Source organism: Natator depressus, chromosome 11 (assembly GCF_965152275.1).
Source record: "Natator depressus isolate rNatDep1 chromosome 11, rNatDep2.hap1, whole genome shotgun sequence".
NCBI classification, from domain to species: Eukaryota; Metazoa; Chordata; order Testudines; family Cheloniidae; genus Natator; species Natator depressus.
The window spans coordinates 10,119,763-10,144,257 of NC_134244.1; the positions used below are offsets into that span (position 1 = coordinate 10,119,763).

A 24,495-nucleotide genomic window follows, 5' to 3' on the forward strand; every position below is an offset into this window, starting at 1 on the left:
TCCCTGGGGAGCCAGTGTTGAGAGCAGAGGACAGGTGTGATGCGCCCATGGGTGACCTGTGTTGCTAAGGACATGCACTACTGCATTTTGTACTGGTTGGAGTTTCCTAAGAGTTGAAGGTTTCATGCCCAGGTATATCACAATACTGTAGGCCAGTCTAAAGGTGACAAAGGCAGAAATAACTGAGGACAGGCTTTCATCTGCTAGGATGGGATGGAGTATCCTAGCCACTCCTACTACACAAGCCTTCAGGCCAAAAGGACTCAGTCTTGAGTGCCTTCTATCAATGCTGAACACCCTCCACTGAGGGCCCATCTTAGGCCCCCCGCATCACCGTTGTATCTGAAAGCCACACAATCTTTAATGTGTTTATCCTGTGACGTAGGGCAATGCATTATACCCATTTTACAGATGAGGAACTGAGACACCCAGAAGCTAAAGCCTAGATCCCCATATAAATCAAGAGGAGTTAAGCACTGAAATATTTTTGAGGCTCTCAGGCTAAGATACTTGCTTAAGGTTACATGGAGCATGTGGTGGAGAAGGGATGTGAAGCTGGGTTTCTCAAGTCCTAGACCAGTGCCCTAACCACTAGGCAACTCTTTCTCTCACAGGCTAAAAAGACCACTTCTTTAGGTGTCTGGCTGAAAGAGACCCTTTTGGCCTACAAACGTGGGGCCCTATTCTTCCATTTCAGGGTGACTCAGTCCCAGTATCTTCAATGCGAGTGACTCATATCCCATGGGGACAAATAGGTCTACATTCTTCACTGGTCCTGTGCTGCCAACTCTCATGATTTTATTGCAAGTCTTGTTATTTGGTATTTTTCCTGAAGCCTCAGCTAGTGGAGTCATGTGACTGTGGGAGAATCTCAGCTTTCATTAAAAAAAATCTAACCCTTTTGGTTGAAAATCTGAAGCCTAGTGGTTTGAAACCCAGAAGGAAAATAAAAAGACCCCAAATATGTCATGAATTTTAAGCTTATTTCATGATTTTTGAATGCTTTGTGTTTCATGTACCACATGCTGGGTAATAACATTAGGACTTCATGTTTCTTAAACTAAACAGGCTCTTTATTAAAGCAATTATTTACAGAGACGTTGCAACTGCAGCTAGCATTCAAGTCATGCGCACACACGGCAGACTTCCTGGCCCCTTCTCCAAATCTTCCCTCATGCAGCCTGTGCTTCTCCCCACAGGTTCCCTGCTGGTTGCTACACTTGGCAATGGTAATACCGCAATAATATACAGAACATTTGCTTTGTCAACGTGGGTTTGTGATTCAGTGCCAGATTCATTGCCAGGAAGGACAGAAAAAAGGGAGTCAGAGAATAAGGAAAAAAACGTACAAAACTGCTGTTATCATTGGCACTAGTTAACCCCCATATTGGCCGAGGTCTGGAAAACTGGTTCCTCTTTTATCTTAGGCATGCTAGTGGGGCATTGTGGGAAATCTTGCACTACCCCCTTCTTTGCTATACCACCGAATCCTCTTTCCAGATTTAGTCACTCCCACCACCGTCAGCTGCATTAAATTAACTTCGCTTTTCTTTTCTTCTTAATTTGAAACATTTATGCCCCCAACCTTTATCTGGGTTCAGGCAGGAGGTTGGCCAAGCTTTCCCAGCTGCGTGCACGCTGCTGGCTCTCTGATGAATGCTGTGCAGCCAATGCAGCCATCTGGCTACAGAGAGAAATGGCATAACAAATGAAGCTGTGCGTGTGTAAGTGAAATATTGATGAAGAGGATCCTTATTGGACCGAGTGCTAATTAAATAAAAGCTGTGTCAACTCATAGCTGACAAGATCTAATTGCTCTCGAGCTGATTTTTAAAGGGGTCGGATTAATAGACAGATAAAAGAAAAACAGCCTGGGTTTGCTCCAGAAACAGATCTTGCTAAATCAGCCTTCCAACTACACATAGGTATGTAATACTTTTCTCTGGGGAACAGGGACAGAGAAGGAGAATTTCTTTGCCTCATGTTGTCTGCCTAACAGCACTGCGAGATGCACACAAGGAGATGCTGCTAGGATGGGAATAATAGCTGTTTATAAGAGGAGGAGGGATGTACAATCTTAGCTCAGGCCAGGAATTCTTGAGTTCAGATCCTCACTCTGACTCTGACTCCCACCCTGGCCTTGAGCAAGTCACTAATAGTCATTCTGTGCCTCAGTTTCCCCACATGTAAAAGGGGATGATAATAATAATGAGTTACGTCACAGGGGTGTTGTGGGGGTTGATTGCACCTGGCACAAAAATGAGGGGAGAAGAAACAAGGAGCCTTCATCCTCCACTTGTGCCCTTGTGCAGGGAATGAGTAAAAGGAGTACATGGGTTAGACTGTGCTCCCATAGGCTGAGCACCCTCAACTCCAATTCTAGTCAATCTAGGAATCAGGCTCCATGAGTCTAGCAGCATCTGCCTAGTGAACGTTAAGTGGGTGGTGTGGGGCCATGATTCACCCCTTCCTTGCACCAGCCAGGATGTGGGACAGTGAATGCTGCACTCTGTACAAGTGTATCACAACAGCTGTGCTTTCCCTGTGCTCCTGGAGGCAGTGTTTTTCAAGGAGCTCCCATTGGGGTAGGGTGGGGGCTATGCAGACACAGTCCAGCCCTTCATGTTTGCAAAGCACTTTGAAGATGAAAAGCCCTAGGCAATCGCGTATTATGTCTTAGCTGCTAGCAAGCTTTGCAGACAACTCTCTTGCTATTGCAAGCGCTCTAACTTCCCATAAGCAATTATAAACCCTAGTTTAAACAGAGCTGCAACTCTTAGATCCCTTGTGAAGGTGTGTGTGGTAGGTAAAAAAGGAGAGTTCATCAAATCCAGGAACCTAGTGACCCTGCAGAACAGTGTGAGAATCTGGACTTTTGGCTTAAACGTCCACTAAGGACTTAAATAAGTGGCTCCCACCAGAGGGCAGGGGCAGAGGGTGGGTTTGTCTCTCATAGAGTTGTTACCAGCCATTGGCAAAGGATGGAGAGCCACAAAACTGCTCCTGTTCCTGGTCTCTGGTCTTCTGCTGATGTAAACGCATTGAGGGATGTGCCAGGAGCAGCCCATAAACTATTGCCCTGGTTCCCATGGTGCACCAGGCACTTATAAGAACATATGAATGACCATACTGGGTCAGACCAAAGGTCCATCTAGCCCAGTATTCTATCTTCGACAGTGGCCAATGCCAAGTGCCCCACAGGGAATGAACAGGTAATCATCAAGTGATCCATTCCCTGTTGCTCATTCCCAGCTTCTGGCAAACAGAGGCTAGGGACACCATCCCTGCCCACCCTAGCTAATAGCCATTGATGGACCTATCCTCCAGAAATTTATCTAGTTCTTTTTTGAACCCTGTTATAGTCTTGGACTTCACAACATCCCATTGCAAAGAGTTCCACGGGTTGACTGTGCATTGTGTGAAGAAATACTTCCTTTTGTTTGTTTTAAACCTGCTGCCTATTAATTTCATTTGGTGACCCCCTAGTTCGTGTGTTATGAGAAGGAGTCAATAACACTTCCTTACTTCCTCCACACCAGTCATGATTTTATAGACCTCTATCATATCCCCCCTTAGTCGTCTTTTTTCCAAGCTGAAAATTCCCAGTCTTATTAATCTCTCCTCATACGGAAGTCTTTCCGTACTCCTCATCATTTTTGTTGCCCTTTTCTGAACCTTTTCAATTTGTTGAGATGGGGCGACCATATCTGCATGCAGTATTCAAGATGTGGGTGTACCATGGATTTATAGAGAGGCAATATGATATTTTCTGCCTTATTGTCTATCCCTTTCTTAATGATTCCCAACATTCTGTTCACTTTTTTGACGGCCGCTGCACATTGAGTGGATGTTTTCAGAGAACTATCCACAATGACTCCAAGATCTCTTTCTTGAGTGGTGACAGCTAATTTAGACCCCATCATTTTATATGTATAGTTGGGATTATGTTTTCCAATGTGCATTACTTTGCATTTATCAACATTGAATTTCATCTGCCATTTTATTACCCAGTCACCTAGTTTTGAGAGATCCTTCTGTAGCTCTTCGCAGTCTGCCTGGGACTTAACTATCTTGAGTAGTTTTGTGTCATCTGCAAATTTTGCCACCTCACTGTTTACCCCTTTATCAAGATCATTTATGAATATGTTGAATAGGACTGGTCCCAGTACAGACCCCTGGGGTCACCACTATTTACCTCTCTCCATTCTGAAAACTGACCATTTATTCCTTCCCTTTGTTACCTATCTTTTAACCAGTTACCAATCCATGGGAGGACCTTCCCTCTTATCCCATGACAGCTTACTTTGCTTAGGAGCCCTTGGTGAGGGACCTTGTCAAAGGCTTTCTGAAGTTCTAAGTACAATATATCCACTGGATCCCCCTTGTCCACATGCTTGTTGGCCCCCTCAAAGAATTCTAGCAGATTGGTGAGGCATGATTTCCATTTACAAAAACCATGTTGACTCTTCCCCAACAAATTATGTTCATCTATGTGTCTGACAATTTTGTTCTTGACTATAGTTTCAACCAGTTTGCCCAGTACTGAAGTCAGGCTTACTGGCCTGTAATTGCTGGGATCACCTCTGGAGCCCTTTTTAAAAATTGGCATCATATTAGCTATCCTCCAGTCATTTGGTACAGCAGCTGATTTAAACGATAGGTTACAGACTACAGTTAAAAGAAAAGGAGTACTTGTGACACCTTAGAGACTAACAAATTTATCTGAGCATAAGCTTTCATGAGCTACAGCTCACTTTATCGGATGCATGTAGTGGAAAATACCTTACCTGATCTCTCTTATTACAGTGTATATGGTAGCACCCATTGTTTCATGTTCTCTGTGTATATAAAATCTCCCCACTGTATTTTCCACTGAATGCATCCGATGAAGTGAGCTGTAGCTCACGAAAGCTTATGCTCAAATAAATTTGTTAGTCTCTAAGGTGCCACAAGTACTCCTTTTCTTTTTGCGAATACAGACTAACACGGCTGCTACTCTGAAGACGACAGTTAGTAGTTCTGCAATTTCACATTTGAGTTCCTTCAGAACTCTTGGGTGAATACCATCTGGTCCTGGTGACTTATTACTGTTTAGTTTATCAATTTGTTCCAAAACCTCCTCTAGTGACACTTTAATCTGGGACAGTTCCTCAGATTTGTCACCTAAAAAGAATGGCTCAGGTTTGGGAATCTCCCTCACATCCTCAGCCGTGAAAATTGATGCAAAGAATTAATTTAGTTTCTCCACAATGGCCTTATCGTCCTTGAGTGCTCCTTTAGCTTCTTGATCGTCCAGTGGCTGCACTGGTTGCTTAGCAGGCTTCCTGCTTCTGATATACACCTCCACCCCGATATAACACGACCCGATATAAGACAAATTCGGCTATAACGCAGTAAAGCAGCGCTCTGGGGGGTGGGGCTGCGCGCTCTGGCTGATCAGCACGTCAGCATGTCTGGCTCCGACACGCTGCTCTGAGCGGCGTGTTAAGGGTGCCGGGCCGGGGCCGAGGGGTTGGATAAGGGGCAGAGGGTCTCGGGGAGTGGTCGGGGACAGGGAGCGGGGGGGTTGGATGGTTCGGAGGTTCTGGGGGCAGGGCGATCAGGGGATGGGGAACGGGGGCGTTGGATAGGGCATGGGAGTCCGGGGGGGCCTGTCAGGGGATGGGGGAGTGGATGGGGGGCAGGACAGTCAGGGGAGAGGGAGCAGGGGAGTTGGGTAGTGGGTGGGGTCCTGGGGGTGGTTAGGGGCGGGGGTCTCTGGAGGGGGTAGTCAGGGGACAAGGAGCGGGGGGGTTGAATGGGTCGGGGGTTCTGAGGGATCAGTGGAGGGCAGGAAGTGACTATTAATAACGGAAATGCTCGAGGCCAAAGCAAGTTCAATATAATGTGATTTCACCTTTAAAGCAGTAAGATTTTTTTGGCTCCCGAGGACCGCGTTATATCGAGGTAGAGGTGTATTTAAAAAAATTGCTGTTACTTTTTGAGTCTTTGGCTAGCTCGTCTTCAAATTCTTTTATGGCTTTCCTAATTATATTTTTACACTTCATTTGCCAGAGTTTATGCTCCTTTCTATTTTCCTCTCTGGGATTTAACTTCACTTTTTAAAGGATGCCTTTTTGCCTATCACTGCTTCTTTTACTTTGTTGTCTAGCCATGGTGGCACTTTTTTGGTTCTCTTACTGTGTTTTTTAATTTGGGGTATACATTTAAGTTGAGCCTGTATTATGGTGTCTTAAAAAAGTTTCCATGCAGCTTGCAGGGATTTCACTTTTGGTGCTGTACCTTATAATTTCTATTTCACTAACATCCTCATTTTTGTGTAGTCCCCCTTTCTGAAATTAAATGCTACAGTGTTGGGCTGCTGTGGTGTTTTCCCCGCCGCAGGGATGTTAAATTTAATTATATTATGGTCACTATTACCAAGGGGTCCAGCTATATTCACCTCTTGGACCAGATCCTGTGCTCCACTTAGGACTAAATCAAGAATTGCCTCTCCTCTTGTAAAAAGAAAAGGAGTACTTGTGGCCACTTAGAGACTAACCAATTTATTTGAGCATAAACTTTCGTCAGCTACAGCCTGAGTTGTAGCTCACGAAAGCTTATGCTCAAATAAATTTGTTAGTCTCTAAGGTGCCACAAGTCCTCCTTTTCTTTCTGCAGATACAGACTAATACGGCTGCTACTCTGAAACCTCTTCTCTTGTGGTTTCCAGGACTAGCGACTCCAAGAAGCAGTCATTTAAGGTGTCAAAAACTTTATGTCTGCATCCCGTCCTGAGGTGACATGTACCCAGTCAATATGGGGATAGTTGAAATCCCCTGTTGAGTTTTTTATTTTAATAGCCTCTCTAATCACCCCGAGCATTTCACAGTCATGATCACCATCCTGGTCGGGAGGTTGGTAATATATCCGTACTGCTATATTCTTATTATTAGAGCATGGAATTACTATCCATAGAGATTCTGTTGTACAGTTTGATTCATTTAAGATTTTTACTTCATTTTATTCTACGCTTTCTTTCACATATAGTGCCACTCCCCCACCAGCACGACCTGTTCTGTCCTTCCGATATATTTTGTACCCTGGTATTACTGTGTCCCACTGATTATCCTCATTCCACCAATTCCACTTCTATTGCATCTGATTTCCAGCAAAGCATCATGGGATTTGTAAGCATTGTGAGAAATGAAGCAAAGGCCTGTGTTCTGCAGGAGGTCAGACTAGATGATCATAATGGTCCCTACTGGCCTTCAGAGCTGTGACTCTAGGAGGAAGGCCATTGCAAATGTGGGTGGATGATATGAAAAAGCTGGAAGCCACCTGACTTAAACCTCTCACCAGTGAGAGGAAGAGGATATATGTTTTAACATGGAGCGTCACTGGCATCCTAAATCCCTGAGTATCCCCCTATACAGAGGTGTAAGGTGAAATCCTGGCCCCATTGAAGTCAGTGGCCAAGCTCTCACCCAGGATTTCACCCGTAGATACTATAGACTATATTTTGGCACAGCTAGTTATAAGAGGCCTAGCTTGTTTCTCATTTAATCTATGGAATGATGAATGGGTTCTTAGCATACAATTCATTTAATTCTGGTTTGGCCTGATTTATGGTGTGATGTGAACTTCATGGGGAGTTTTTAATTCAGAAGGTGGTGACTCTGATTCGGTAGATGAAGTGTAACTGAAGAGGTGATAAATTTGATTCCAAAGGTGATGCATCAATTTCAGTGTGAAATGCACCAAATGTATCAGGTGGTTCCAGTGTGTGATATATGGGTTAGAGCAGTGCCAAGTTATGCTGCGGGATGCCTCCATAGAATTTCTGTTTGCAAAAACGCCGCCCAGCAGAAGACAGTGGCCTTGGTTGCTGCTGTTTGTTTAAACTCTTCAGGACCTTTCGCAAATGTATTAGATTCTAAAATGGCCCTGACTGGACTCTCCATCAAACTCTCGTTAAAATGATGATGGCAATCCACAACTCAATACCCAAACCAGGTGAGGCCTTCCCAGGTGCCCCCTAACATACAGCACCTGTGAAGATAATAATAATAAGAAGAATTTCTGGCACTTTTATACCATCTCTTTGATTCCAAAAGATAGAGTGTTTTTAAAATTGTCCTGCTTCCATTAAAGTCAATGGCAAAGCTCTTCCTGATGTCAATGGGAGCAAGATCAAGCCATATAGCTGTAGGGAGAATGCTTCCTCCAGCACTGAAATACAGCCATCGCTGGGGAGGATTAAGGCAGCTGGGGTTTTCACTGCTGTTGTCAAAGGGTTTTATGGAATGCTTGAAGAGAATTCAGACAGCACGTTACAAACTATGGCGAGGCGTGCTGTTCAGCGAGGTGTGCTGAAAGGGCATTCCCAGTGTGAGGCTCTGGGATTCACTCCTCCTAGAGGTCCAACAGAGCCAAACCTAGTGTCCTTCATGGGACAGCATAAAGTCCACCTTCCTTTACGGGACAGGGCATATCAACAGTGTTTATTATTGGGAGGAAGGATGAGCCAGGGGTTAGGGTAACTTGGGATATGGGATACTCAGATTCAAGATCCTGCTCTGCCAAAGATTTCCTGTGTGACTTTGGACAAGTCACTTAGGCCTGGATCCTCAGAAGTATTTAGGTGTCCAACTTCCATTGATTTCAGTGGGAGTGAGGCCCCTAACTATCTCTGATAATCTGGGCCTTAGTCCCTCTTTGCCACAGTTCCCCAACTGTAAGATGGGGATAATAGCCCTTCCCTTCCTCACAAGGGTCTTGTGGGGATACATCTGTTAAAGGAGCGTACCATACTCAGATACTGTGGAAGTGCCTAAGACAGAAACTAAATACTTCTCCTTGAGGAAAGTAACGACAATTAGACTAACCTTGGCTTGTCTATTAAAACATGCACGCGTGCCACAGCAGCTGCCGGGGGCATAACAGGAACTTGAGCCAATGGGAATTAGCATCACTCCAAACAACGCAGGAAAAGCTCATCACCTTGCATTTTGGCCTGATTTTCAGAGGTGCTGAGTCACATTGCAAGCAGGAGCTGGAAAGAGCATTCTTCCCCCACCCCTGTACCCATGCAGGAACTAAACTCGGGGATTACACTGGGCTAACTCCATCTGCCTGGTGCACCCTAAGGGTATGGCTACACTCCACAATGAGCCCGAGCTCTGACTCAGGTTTGAGCTTAAACCCCCTTCCGTCCACACACAGCTCAGTCTGACTCGGGTCAACAAGCACTCCGGACCTATGTTCTAGGACCCTGCTAGAGGGGTGGGTCAGAGCCTGAGTTCCACTGTGGCATAGGTCCAAGCCCTGTCATTTTGCAATGTGGACGCAGCTCTAGCTGAACGCCTGAGTCAGAAGGTCTGCATAGCGCAGTATGGCTGCATTAGTGGGGCTGCGAGCTCTATACTAGATGCGATAAATCGACAGCTGAGCGCTCTCCCATCAACTCCGGTGCTCCACCAGAATGAGGAGTGGAGTCGACAGGAAAGCGTCAGCTGTCGGTTTACCGCAGCGAAGACACCGTGTTAAGTAGATCTAAGTACGTTGACTTCAGCTACGCTATTCACACAGCTGAAGTTGCGTATCTTAGATCAACCCTGCGCGGTAGTGTAGACAAGCCCTTACACTCTCTCTGCCCAGGTGTAAGGTCCTGACCTGGTTCCCACTGGAGCTAATGGCAAATTTCCTGATAACTTCTGTGGTGAGAATCAGGCCCAAGAAACAGGGCACAGCAGGTGCAAGGTTGTGGAGAATCAGCTCACAACTGCCGTGTTGTATTAAAGCAGAAAAGAGAGCAAATAGAGCGATGATGATGGGGTTTGACTACAAGAATAGCGGAAAATAATTACTCCTTCACTCCTCCCTTCACTGCCACAACCTTTACTAAGGCGAGGATAAGAGTAGTGCATTAGCAGAGATGGGTGGCAGATACCTTATAATACTGTCCTCACTAAAGCCTCATCCGAGGACATTATGTTGTTAGCTTTCTAAGCAGTGATCAAATCGTGAGAGGTCACTCAGGAAAGCCATTTGGAAGCCTCCAGTAAAAGGTGTATGGGATTTTTCTCTCCAAGAGCTAGATATGTCTCTAGTGTGTCCACCCTGAGCAAATTCTGGTGGTGAAGTCCTTGGGGGAGGGGAGTTTAAGTTCCAGACACAATACATCACATTTAATCCAGTGAGAGAGAGATGTTCGAGTCCTGTTTGCCACCTGCTCTGGAGGCTCTAATGCATGGGGACGGTTGAATATTTTCCATCAAAACCTTATTTCCATGGGAAATTGCTTCTTTGAGCAAATTGTCGGCTTTCCTGGAAAATAGTCAGTGGTTTGTTGGAAAACTGAAAACCTCCCCAAATAGAAACTTTTCAGCTGAATGCATTTTGGTTTTCGGTGGAAAGCGGACATTTCCTGTAAGGGGGGTGGGGGGTGGACGGGACATTTCCCACCATCTCTACTAATCTGAGCTCTGTATAACTGACTCATCACTGTAGTGTATAGTGGGGACCCAGACTGAAACTGAGTTGTCTGTTCTGAACGTCAGGGTTCTCTGGGAATGTTACAGTAAGAGATGATAAAAAGGCAATGAGCCATACACGCCTTAAACAATAGAAAGCATTGAACAAACCCCCTTTGATTAACCAAAACGATTGCTAGCCCCTATCAGTACTTATTTTTAGGAGCCACTTCTTGCTGAGGCTAAGATGACTTGGAAATGTTCCCTGGTGACTGGCCTGACAGTTTGGGGCATTTCTAGTCCCCCCCGTTTATGCTGTCCGGTTGTCTCCAGAAGGAGAGATTTAGGCTATTCAGGAACGCTCATCTGAATCTTATCATTTCTTCCTCTGACCCACCTAATCAGAGAAGCGAGTAGCCTCTTGGGGTATGTTTACACTGCAATTAGACACCTGGGGCTGGCCCGTGCCAGCTGATTCAGGCTTGCAGGCTTGGGATGCGGGGCTGTTTAATTGCAGTGTGGACATTCAGGTTCGGGCTGGACACTCCCACTTCTCCAGGTTCTAGAGCCCGGGCTCCTGCCCCTTAGTGCGAGCCCAAGTCAGCTGGCATGGGCCAGCTGCGGGTTTTTAATTGCGGTGTAGACGTGCCCTAATTGTAGTGTAGGCATACCCTTTGTGACCCTTCCAGTTGTAGACTCCAGTCAATGAGTCACAGCAACCTGTGACTCCCCCAGGGCGAGTTGGGAGCAGTTAGGACAGAGTCCCTAGCTCAAAGCCATGTGGCCTATGTGCCAGTGTGCAGATGTAATGCAGGCATCTTTGCACCACCTGGCAGGAGCACGCCGACAGAGCAGTAGCAATAGCCTGTGGATCTTCATTACGGGATCACTGGAAATATGATCATGTCGTTGCTGTCTAACAGAATTAGCAATTCATTCTAATTTTTACTGACTTCTTCCCCACCCCTCACTAGACAGTCTTTTAAAATACACAAGTAAATTGACCTGTCACTTAGATGAGGTCAAATCGTGTATCCCAGCCACCACGTAAACACAACACAAATGAATCGTCCCCCCCCACCAGAGTCCCACCCAGCCACCACCCTGAACTACCCGCCACCTCACGGACAAGGGCGCACAGACGCCTCTCTTTCACTTAAGGGCAAACGCTGTCCTGGCCTCGGTGGACGGACAGGCTGCTGTCCGCAGTGATTCCTCTGTGCTGATGGGGATCCCTTTCCAGGGCTGAGACACGGGAAGGGCAGTTATGAACGGGATAGATGTACTATGAGATGACCTCCATGGATTGGGAAGCGCTTCATTAGCCAGGATGATTGCATGCTACGGCGTAGCTCAAAGTCTAGAGCAGGGGTTCTCAAACTGGGGGTCGTGACCCTGAGGGGGTCATGAGGTTATTACGTGGTGGTCGCGAACTGTCAGCCTCCACCCCCAAACCCCGCTTTGCCTCCAGCATTTATAAAAGTGTTAAATATAAAAAAATGTGTTTTTAATGTATAAAGGGGGTCGCACTCAGAAGCTTGCTGTGTGAAAGGGATCACTAATACAAAAGTTCGAGAACTGCTGGTCTAGAGCATGCCAAAATGAGTGTACATGTAGAAGAATAAAAATCTATTTGAATAAGCTGATGTCCCTATGCTGCAAATTTCCCATTCACTTCCATGTTGCCAGTGTTGGGAATGCGGGATCAGACTCACTAGGTTTATATGAACAGGGTCCTGAAGAGGATATTTGGGTATCTTTGCCAGCTGAAAACTCTCTGAGACATGCCATAGTCATGAACAGCTCAGCTTTAGAGCAATCCCACTATTTTAGTTTTGGAATTATTTTAAGCCAAAAGTCTTGGCTAGATTCTCAGCTGGTACAAACCATCATCACTCCATGGACGTTAATAGGACTACCCCGATTTACATTCCCAGAGAGTCTGGCGTGGTGTGTTGGAATTTGCATATTTTTAATGCGTGGCTCTAGATTGCAAATGAAATTGCAATAGAAAATGTACGGTCCTACAACATATTTCCATCATCAGGATCAATGGAGCAGAATAATATCTGCCCCCTAATAACAACTTAATAAAATTAATGTCTTTAGCTCTGCCATGAATTACTTTAAAATAGGGTTTGTAGGATGGTAATGTAAACAATCATTGATTTTTCTTTGAGAAAGTACAGTATTATCAGTTAAATATTGCTCTTCTCATCCTGTAATTGATACCAGACAATGCAGCAAATCTATCGGTTTACTTTAAAGATGGGTGTAAAGGGAAAACTAAATAGGACCCCTGTGATTCTTGAGTAGAGATTAGATCAATGAAAGGGGTATGAAGCAAAAGATGAAAGCTCACAGTTACATGACACTCCATATCATCTAGATCTGACATGATCCAATTAATAACACATTAGCCAGGTCTGGTAGTTCAGCTCCGTTAATTGAAATAATGTCATTAACTGCATGAGAGGAGACAGGGAAGACTTAGAAAAATAAAAGAAGTCTGTAGCTCTTTGTCAGCAGCTTGGGATGCATTACTCAGCACTTTAACACAGATAAGAAGGTGGGTCCAATGGTTTGGCGTGCTAGCCTGGGACTTAGGAGACCCATGTTCAATTCCCTGCACAGACTTCTGGTGTGATCTTGGGTTAGCCACTTAGGCCATGTCTATGCTTACAGCTGTCCCACTGTCAGAGCCCTCTTGTAGTGTTATGCTGATGGAAGAGCGCTCTCCCCATGACATAATAAAACCAGCTCAACGAGCAGCGGGAGAGCGTCTCCTGCCGACATAGCGCTACGCACATGAGCGCTTTGCCAGCAAAACTTACGTCGCTCACAGGGGTGTTTTTTATGCTGACATAAGTGCTAGTTTAGACATGGCCTTAGTCTCTCTGTGCCTCAGTTCCCGCTCTCTGAAATGGGGATAAGAACACTGCCCTGCCTCACAGGGGGGTTATGAGTACTCAGACGTGTAGTAATGGGGGCTGTATAAGTACCTTAGCTAGCGAGACACAGAAAGTTCCCGTGTTGTTGTTAGGAGGTGATTATTAACTAGACATGAGACAATAATAGGTGTAGGCTACAACTAAATTTCCAGTGATTCTATTTGTGTGTGTAAAGATAAACATGTGGGGCCTAAAATATAACCGGGGTGGGGCAATTAGAAAGCATGCAGGAGCATGCTTTTTATGGAGAAGGCAATGGACAATAAAGGTACAAGCATGCATGGGTGGGGAGATGGACTAGGTCAGTGGTTCTCAGCTGGGGTACATGTACCCCTGGGGGTACTCAGAGCTCTTCCAGGGGGTACATCAGCTCATCTAGATATTTGTTTAGTTTTATAACCTGCTACATAAAAGGCACTAGCCAAGTCAGTACAGACTAAAATTTTATCCAGACAGTGACTTGCTTATACTGCTCTATGTACTATACACTGAAATGTAAGTACAATATTTATATTCCAATTGACTTTTTTTGTAAATTATATGGTAAATATGAAAAAGTCAGCAATTGTTCAGTAATAGTGTGCTGTGACACTTTTGTATTTTTGTGTCTGCAAGTAGTTTTCAAGTGAGGTGAAACTTGGGGGTATGGAAGACAAATCAGACTCCTACAAGGGGTACAGTGGTCTGGAAAGGTTGAAAGCCACTCAACTAGGTGACCTTGCACTGCAGGTCTTTCTCGCTTCAAACGCCTGTGAGCCTCCATGTGCTTATATTTTTAAGGGGGATATGATATTCTTTGATTAAGAGAAACCTACAAAAGAGGTGAAATCCTTTAGTTTTAAATAAAAAGGGGGAGGGATAGCTCAGTGGTTTGAGCATTGGCCCGCTAAACCCAGGGTTGTGAGTTCAATCCCTGAGGGGGCCATTTAGGGATCTGGGGCAAAAATTGGGGATTGGTCCTGCTTTGAGCAGGGGGTTGGACTAGATGACCTCCTGAGGTCCCTTCCGACTCTGATATTCTATGATTCTATGATCGGGTCTTTGTTGTGGGTGCAATTTGCACCCACATCTGCAAACAAATTGTAAGTGCAAATCTGTGTGTGCGCACCTCTCTCTGTCTGATCTGAGCCCTCCAGGGAGGCTGCAAATGTTGTGAGTCTATGTCGCACTTGCAAACCCACCTTTTTGAAAATTTGCCCCTGTGGGAGCTGAATGATTCCGTCCTTTGTAACCCTGTGCTGCGCTCTCAATCCTTTAAGCACATTGGTCTTCAACAGAGCCCAAAGAAGACACTCTGGGCCAAATTCTGCCCCTAGTGACACTCATGTAATCCCATTGAACTCTGCCCCTCAAGCCCCAGTGAAGGTATAGGAACACCAAGAGCCGTCGCTTCTCTAGCCAGGTCTCTTTAAAGTGGTAACACAATTTCTTCGCCTCATCTAACACATGGATGTCAGTATCTGGCAAAGAGATGGCTCTGCAGTCTGCTGCTTTTGTCACTTATTTGCAAATGTAAAGGCAATAAAAGATTTTTAAACAAAAGCCATCATGCAACTTGATTTAGTTGGGGTTGGTCCTGCTTTGAGCAGGGGTTGGACTAGATGACCTTCTGAGGTCTCTTCCAACCCTTATATTCTATGATTCTAACGTCTTAAAAAGCCCACAGCACGCAGGAGACAAAAACCCATGCGCCGTCTGATGGCACAGTTGAAAGACCGAAAATTTCCTAGATCCCCCTGCTGAGCAAACATGGGAGCCACCTCAGCTCTTCCCCACTTCTTGGCAATGCACCCCAAGCGGGGGGTTGTTGTGGAAGTCATCACGCCACCAAGCCAACGGTTTACACAAACATCCACATTTTGAGGGCTTAACTGAACTCAGCCAAATCTCCAGAGTGCTCCAGCCACATTCCAAGGGCCTCGTCCTGTTCTCACCTACACTGGCATCAATCAGGTGTAACTCTAGTAAAGTCAATGGAGTCACACTGGGGTTTTACCCCAGTATTAAAGAAAGAAGAATCGGGGCCTATTTTTATTTATACTACAGTAGCACCCATCGTTCCCAACTGAGATCAGAAACTCACGGTGCTAGGTTCTGTACAACTGTATATTAATAGTCCCTACCCTGAAGAGCTTACATTCTAAATAGACAAAACAAGCAATGGGGAAACAGAGGCACAGGGAGACATACTGACTTTCTTGAGATCACACAGCAGGTCAGTGGCAGATACCTGACTCCTAGCCCAATGCCCCATCCACTAGACCTGCTTGACTTGGTTTGCTTGGTTTGAGCTGCATGTCCCCATTTTTTGAGGGTACTTCAATCCAGTTAGGCTGCTGCTGCTTTAGAATGCATTAACGGCAGTCCAGACCACACCAATCTGTTCTGTTACTTGCAGACTAGGCAAAGAACTAAAGGGAGGGGGAACTAAAGCGATAAATAATGTACATCTGGTGTACTTTACATTTCCCATGGTGGCTAAAACAAATCAGACTGCACACAGCACAGCTACATTTGGGGAGGGTTTTTTTTATATAATTTAAATGGACTGTTTACTTTATTTCCTCTTACAACCCAAACACTGGCACTGCAGAGGTTCTCCTCATTAGCTTAGCAAGAATTTTGAGTGTATGTTGATGTGCAAACAATTTTGGGAGCAGTTTCCATTTGTTTCTGTCTCTCCCATCATTTGATGTTAATTACCTTTTTTTATAAATAGTTAATGTCTTCATTTACATTTTTCAAATGTATTTTGTGATGCAGGTTCCATTCCCCTCCCCTTAGTTCAGCTCTGTCTCACAATAGTAGTGACATCACTGTCTCCTGGCGACATTCGGAAAAGGTTAGTGCTTGTAAAGCATGTTTGGATGTGACTTCTTGTTGGCAGGTTTGGGGCTGGAACTGGCAGGTCATATGACTTCCATTTCCTGGCCTGCAGTCACTGTCCTCCTCGCTTCTATAGAAAGCACAAGCCACTGTTGTGCTCAGGAGTAAAGCTGGTCGGGAGTTTTTTGATACGTTGTTTTTTTCAGAAAAACGCCAATCCGTCAAAACCGAAATTGTTCATGAAACAGTGTCAGAGTTGATGAAACACTCAACTTGAAACATTCTTAGTTAAAAATAGCTTTGAGCTTGTCGAAACAGGACGTTTCAATATTGGGGAGCAAGAAAGTTTCTGGGTTTTGAGTCAAAATGACTTTCCATTTTGAAATGTTGATAAATTTACACTAAAACACAGGGAAATGGCCACAATCAAAACCAGAGATTGCACAGTTATAATTTGGGGCTTTTTGGTTCACAAAATTTTTCAAGATTTCAACTTTTTGCCTCATTTCAGGACGGAAAATTACTTTTTAAATGTGGAAAATTCTTGTGAGATGGGAAAACCATTTCCTGCCCAGCCTTACTCAAGAGCATCCAGTCCATGTCATCCTTCAGGTCTGGACCTTCCTGCCTGGAAGGGGCAGCGCAAAAGGAACATTTCAGGGTGTGTCTCTTGTTTGAGTGGCTTGTAGAGATTGCTTCAGGAATAGATAAGATCTTTTTTCCATTTGCAAAACACCCATTGTTACTCGTTCCTTTTCCTACGGATCCTCATTCTCGTGCCTTGGATCTGCCTGAAATGTGCCCAGCTCCTGGGATCTGTCCTGCCTGCCAAGCTCCTTTCTGACTCCCCAGAGCTGCTGCTCAACCGAAGGCAACTATCCCATGTCAAGTCGCGCTCGGTACTGTACGGAGATGGAATATTCCTTCCTGCCCCCTGTTGGTGTGCTCAATTTAGCCCCTGACACATGAACATGTAGCCCCACTAGTATTTTCATTCCCATAAATGTTTTTGCTGAGCTATTTCCCTAAAGGGACACAATTAACTTGCATTGTTTGAAATTGACCAATTTAAAAAAAATACAAATTTCTGTGTGGATTGTAGGTCCTTTGAAGTAGGGAATGTCTTTTCAGTATAAGTGCATAGTGCAACTGGCACCACAGGGTCCTGATCCCTGATTAGGGCTGTTGGGTGCTACCGCAACTCAAATAGCAATAACAGTAAAGTGTCTGATAGGGTCACCTTTCACTTAGCCGACTTCTCACATTGGATGCAGAAGGGACGTTCTTGAACTTCACTTGCTTTCATAAGCTTGTGCAGTGCAGAAAGACCCATGTCTTTCATGGCGAATTGAGCCCTGATGATTTTCCTTGATTGTCAGAAATGAGAACATAAAAGATTTAATGAGTGTTTTGTTGACCAGCCCTGGGGCTTTCACTTCAGTTTCCCAGCCTTCTGGGTCACTTCCATTCATTTCATATTTCCCACTTGAAAAGTGACTTTTTGACTCTTATTTCTGAATCCTTTTCTCTCTAACTTCACGGCTGCTTTTGTAGTTCCATCATATCATCTCTGATGTTCTGAATGCAGTTACTGAGGCTGACATAATCGCTGTGAGGGATAAAGGAACATGCACTGTGTAGATTAACCCCTTGGCCCTCCCTGGACCGATAGAGCTGGGTGTTCTCAGGCATCTAGATCTAAATTATTTTTATATTGAAATCAGTCAAGGACATGGCGAGGGTAGCCAGGATTGTACAGGTAGCCCCCCTCCCTGCATGAATGAATGCAAGAGACACCAATCTGATGGCAGCACAGTTAATAGCAAAAACTCCCAGAGACGTGAAGGGGAAAAGTTTATTCCTAACTTTAAAAGAGCTATTAATCAGCGTGAACTTCATGCACCGAGAAGAGGAAGAGACAGGAATTGGCTCCTAGGGCCCCATAGCTCCTAGAAGAGCTCTAGGAAATGAGCTCTAGGCTTTCATAGAATCATAGACTTTAAGGTCAGAAGGGACCATTATGATCGTCTAGTCTGACCTCCTCTCCAGGTCTTCTCATGCGGAAGGATCAGACTCCATCCATTCATGAATTAAACAGAAGCTCAAAGAGTGGGTGGGAGAAGATTCATCATTCAAGCAGATTTTTTTCCGTGCAGCGAAGTCTCATCCCATCTCTGATCAGACAGCTTCAGGGTCGATTCTTACAGTGCTAGCGCTGCAGCTGTGAGGTGAGAGAGGAAAACCGTAGGGATCCAATCAGAAACCCACCAAATTCTCCCCTCACTTAGGGCCCGCTCCCAATAAAACCAATAGCAGCCTCTCCAGCTGACTTCAGTGGGAGAGGGGTCAGACCCTTGCTGAGATCAGTTCCTTTGTTTAGTTGGCAAAAGTCATTCTTCTGTTGCCTGATATTGACTATACGAACTGTCTTATTGGGCATAGGGCTTCATTCTACTCTCTCTGACCCAGTGTCACTCCACTGGAGTGCCTCCTGATTTACACCCGTGTAAGAGCCTGTAGTAGCCTGTATCGATGCAAGGCTTGAGTCTCCTCTCCCTTTGGCAACACCATTGTAGTCACTCTTGATTTATACTGATACAACTAAGAGCAGAACTGGGCTCGTAATATGCACCAGTACTAGCTCTGGTGAGTTATGAATTTTTTACTATACGCAACAACAGTGAACAAACATAGAATATCAGGGCTGGAAGGGACCTCAGGAGGTCATCTAGTCCAACCCCCTGCTCAAAGCAGGGCCAATCCCCAATTTTTGCCCCGATCCCTAAATGGCCCCCTCAAGGGTTGAACTCACAACCCTGGGTTTAGCAGGCCAATGCTCAAACCACTGAGCTATCCCTCCCCGCCCCACTTCATCTTCACTGATCTTGATCAGGTGCTACACCAGCCTTTGTGTCAGTGGATAATTATCTGCAATTAACTGCTATTTGTAAGCAAACTCTTGCTATTTGTAAGCAAACTCTTGCTATTTGTAAGCAAACTGGCCTGCTTTCTCAGAGAATGCCTGTATCTGTGAACACTAAGCCTGCAGTGATGCTTTGCATATTTAATACTGAGGAAATGAATTATTATTTTTGCAAGGTAAATGATCCTTACATTTAAATAATATGTCTCTCTGCCTGTCTCTCTGCTGAGCCCTGCATCTCAGAGGAAGCAATGATCTGAAAGAGTAATGATAGGCAAGGTGATGCAATAAAGATAACCTGAAAGCCAAATTATTCTGAAAATGCTAAATACTTAAATAGCTCTTTTTGGTCAGTTGCTGCAATTAAGGCATGGTGTTATGCTCATGCTCAGGGACACACTTCAAATTAGCTGCAGTTCTTCAATGCCTGATCTACATGTGTCTCCAGAACTTTCCTAGAGACAATAGCCCCTTGTCTTTAATTAGAACCTGCCTAAGAATTAGCCTGCAGCAGAGGAATCAAATTGAGTGGAGCCCAGGATCTGAACCAAGAGGTGAATATAGCTAAACCGCTTGGTAATAGCAAACCATCCTTGTCAGGGGAAAAATGCCAAGCAAACCCACCATAGTAGCATTTAACTTCAAAAAGGGAACTACAAAAAATGAGGAAGCTAGTTAAATGGAAATTAAAAGGAACAGTCACTAGGTGAAATGCCTACAAACTGCATGGAGAGTAAAAATTTAACCTCCCTTAAAAACTACTTACTTACAAAATCAAACATAAAAATACAAAAGTGTCATAGCATGCTATTATTGAAAAATTGCTTACTTTCTCACTTTTACCATATAATTATAAAGTAAATCAATTGGATTATAAATATTGTACTTATATTTCAGTGTATAGTATATTAGGCAGTATAAATAAGTCATCGTCTGTATGAAATTATAGCTTGTATTAACTTTGTTAGTGATTTTTATGTAGCCAGTTATAAAACTGGGCAAATATCTAGATGAGTTGATGTACCTCCTGAAAGACCTCTGTGTATCCCCAGAGGTACATGTACCCCCGGTTGAAAACCACTGCCTTTTACAATCTGGCTCTTTGGCCCATATCCCAAAGGCACCTAACTTACATTGAAATCAATAGGTGTTAGGTGCCTAAATACCTTTTGAGGTTGAGGGCCTTTGTACCTTAATTTTGTAGAAGTTCAAACTGTTTTCATAATTCCTCTGAATCCAATAAAAACTTCTCTGGAGGTATGCTAGGAGAGAATTTGGCCCAGATTCTCTAAGACATTTAGCTATGATGGCTTGAAGTGTCCACTGTTGTGATTTGCTGCTTTTCTTCATGTTCCTCTTTCTTTCTTCTGTGAGAGGCTGGGCACATCACAAAGTGCTAAGAGCCTTCAACTCCCTGTGTTCTCTGCTCCATTGTGCAATGAAGAGGGAAGGATGGCCACCTTGGTTACGAGGGAACGGGACATATGTGTCTGATGGGGAGGGAGGCCACCATAAATGGGAAGTGGCAACACACATTTCTCACTCCCCTTCACATAACTGACCATTTTCCCTGCACTAAATCCCCTCATGAGACATTGATCAGGTGGGAAGGGGAGTGGCCAGCAACAGATGGGGAAGTCAAGGAGCAGCTTCAGCCTCATTTATTCATCCTCTGCACTCCATAATCTCAACCTTGTGATGATCTATTCACTTGCAGTACATTATTTAGCCACCAGATGTCTCAGGGTGCTGTATAGAAATCCAGACAGAGTGTAGCCTCTGATAAACAAAGAAGACAAAGCTGGAATGCAAGCTGTGTGGAAGCCTATTTGTATTTGTAGCTTTTTTCTTTACTAAATATCATGACAGGCCTCACACCTAGTGATGATTTGGCAATTGGAGTTGGGATCTAATTGGAGCCTTCAGGGAAAATGGCATTTTTTTTCTTTTTTACTATACTTCCTACACTACTGTACCCCTCCACTTCCCATGGAACAATAGAAGGGGAAGCTGCTAGCCATATTGCTTAATGCATTTGTCCCAGTGATGAAGGCCATAAAAGACCCTGAATAGAATAGAAAAGAATAGAATAGAAGGACGCACAGTAGCTGTGGGTCTCTAGGATTAATTTGTCCCTCCCTGTACATTTTTTTTTAAAGGAGGATACACAGCATGCTAATAAATAAGACTTTGTAATGTAATTTTAAACATTCTCTTTAGAGAATTAATTCCTATTTGATAGGGACAGTAATATTTTGGTTTATTATTTAATTAGAGAATATGCAAATGTAAATGTATTCAGAGATTTAATTCTGGAAGGTTTAAATTACCTACTTACATTACTTAATATTCTGTTCAAGATGATACTATATCTGGCTATACCATATTTAGGGTGTGAACGTTAATTATGCATTTTGGTTGTACTCTCTTTTTTAAAAAGAAAAGGAGTACTTGTGGCACCTTAGAGACTAACCAATTTATTTGAGCATAAGCTTTCGTGAGCTACAGCTCACTTCACCGGATGCAAGTGAGCTGTAGCTCACGAAAGCTTATGCTCAAATAAATTGGTTAGTCTCTAAGGTGCCACAAGTACTCCTTTTCTTTTTGTGAATACAGACTAACACGGCTGTTACTCTGAAACCTCTCTTTTTTAAGTTGCATAATAAGTTGGCACAAACTCTGTTTTATAGTGAAGTACTTGGAAGTAATTAGCAGTATAGTTTTCAGAGTAACATCCGTGTTTGTCTGTATTCGCAAAAAGAAAAGGAGTACTTGTGGCACCTTAGAGACTAACCAATTTATTTGAGCATGAGCTTTCGTGAGCTACAGCTCACTTGCATCCGATGAAGTGAGCTGTAGCTCTCGAAAGCTTATGCTCAAATAAATTGGTTAGTCTCTAAGGTGCCACAAGTTCTCCTTTTCTTTTAGCAGTATAGTGTAACACATTTGGTCCAGGTCTCATCTCAGTCACCCCATGACAAATGCAATGCAAGCAATGGGCTTGCACAAATGTGAAAAGAGAATTTGGTCTGTTGTCTCTAGCCTCATCTGTATCACCTGGAAATTTACACTCCTGTCTTTTTGGGGATGTTGGTCTAACAAAGCTTGTTTGCCTAGTACTAATCTATGCCATATAAACCACTGCCTTAAAGGGACACAATTAACTTGAAATCTAGTTCACCAAAGCCATTGAAGGTAATGTTTAACATTAATCACTTTTAGTCAAAGCCTAAGGGATTTAAGTATGGGCCTGAAGTTAAGCAAGTGCTTAACGCCCAGATGTGTAAAGGTCTGATTTAGAAGCTACATCTCATTTTCACAAGTGATTTAGGCACAGAGTGACCGTATTTCCCAAAGAAAAATGTGGCACTCCATGGTAGCCCAAGCTCCTCCTCCTCCCCCGTCCACGTGGGGCTGGCCCGAGCCGCTCATCCAAGCCCCGCTCCCCATGTAGGGCTGGCCCCAGCTACTCGTCTGTGCCCAGCCCCCCTCCCCGCGTGGGGCTGGGGTTGTTGCTCGCCTGAGCCCTGCCTGCCCCCTGTGCAAGGCTGGGGCTTGCGTTGCTGCTTGTCTGAGCCCTGCCAGCTGATCAAGTCAGGACACTTAGGATCCAAAATCCCATTAACAGTCAATAAGATTTTGGCACTTAAATGCCTAAATCACTTTTGAAACATGAGATTTAGGCTCCTAAATCTAGGAGCAAGGCAAGGCCTAAACTCCTTTTAAAAACCGGGCCTACATGTTTTGATGAATTGGAGTGTTTCACCAATTCATGGCCTCAGTCAATTTCAAATATTGAATTTAAAGTATTTTTAAAGACTCCTATCTGAGACCCCTGCCAAATGTTGTGGTTTTGCAATCACATTTTCCTGTATGTTTGTTCTTCAGATATTTTTCCTCTCATCTTTTCATGTGTGAAACATCCACGCAAACAACACAGGAAGCAGCCTAGCCTAGAGCCTGATCCAAAGCTCACGGATGCCAACAGACGTACTCAATGGGCTTTGGACCCGTGCTGGAAGAGCACTATCTGTCAGACACCTATACACGTGAGTAAGTTGTGTGTGTACATATACATCTATAGTTTTAAAGAAGTACATTTTCTTGATTTAATCTGGGTTTGCATTAGATCAAATGTTTGGAAAAGTATTTTATACTTCAGTGTAGTTTTAAGTTTAAGGGCAGAAGGGCAACGGTAAAAAAACGGCAGGGCTTGCTTGGGTGGTAATAGTTAATTACAGTGAACAATCAGTCGTTTAATGGAGTCATGTGGTGGCTTAACTGATGCTTGTATGCATCCTTCTTGCTGACTTCCTATCAAGATTTGAATCCGGTCTCTCTTTGTCTATAGACAGCAGCTCTGCTAGGTGAGCTAAAACACACCCCGGGTGGCTGTGTTCAGTCAGCCGTGCTGAGCCTGTCTCAGCTGGAAGCTGCTCTTTGCCTTTGCGTGTTACCTTTTTCATTACTGTCAGAATTGGAGAGTTGATGTTACTATGCAAGAATGAGCAGCATTTTATTCTGCTTCATGTGTCATCCACGAAATTCAGAGTCAGACTTTCTAATAAATAGATTTTCCTACCTATCAGGCTTTGCATTCTGGGTTTCAGCAGCACAACTCTCATCCTTTGGCTGCCATGTAGCCTGGCTCCACACCACCAGGTATGAAAGCCAGCAAGCAGAGTCCATCTCTAGCATCTTGCCTCATGGTATATGAAGAACTTTTATTCTTTTTCTCGGTAGCATGCAGGTCATTTGCTGCCCAAGGGACCCTCAGCGTGGATTGTCTATTCTCCATTTTAAATATACATCATGCCTAACAGCAGTAATAGTCCAATTCGGGTCTCATTCCTTGTTCATGGCTATACTTCGTCTTTCCTCAGGCCACAGCCGTGCTAGCTACTGATGAAAGTGAAGTTGATCAATTACTGCGGAGTCGCTGGTTGCTGAACCTGTCCAACAAATCACACAAGACCTCAGTATATAATTCTCCTTTTGAAGCAAATGGCAGTTCTGAAAGTGGTTTTCTCTCACTCCCCTAAAGCAAATAGCAGGAACTGTCAAAGTATAGGAGCTTGCCCAAGTAATGATCAAACCAGAGATCAGACATGAAGTATGGACTTTGAGAGCAGAGAGATCAGCAGACAGATGGCTCCAGCGATGTACCTGGTGCCTGTTGATTAATCTCTTTTTAATGTTCCTAATATTTTTAAACTTAATCAGTTTTTCCTGACCATTAATATGTTACTTATGATACAACTAGATCTAATTTCCAGTGCAGAGCTGAATCGGTAATATCTGTCTCATGGAGACTGAAGTGCAGAAAGCCCAACTGCAGCTG

At 44.2% G+C, this 24,495-nt stretch overlaps 1 long non-coding RNA gene across 1 annotated transcript; it reads left to right on the top strand.

The window, feature by feature from the left end:
- The first annotated feature begins 1,702 nt into the window (after positions 1 to 1,702).
- Positions 1,703 to 24,231, top strand: LOC141995543 (uncharacterized). Its single transcript, XR_012641349.1, has 3 exons — positions 1,703 to 1,925; positions 23,043 to 23,203; positions 24,038 to 24,231. It is a non-coding gene; the product is annotated as an uncharacterized LOC141995543 (long non-coding RNA).
- The last annotated feature ends 264 nt before the right edge of the window (positions 24,232 to 24,495 follow it).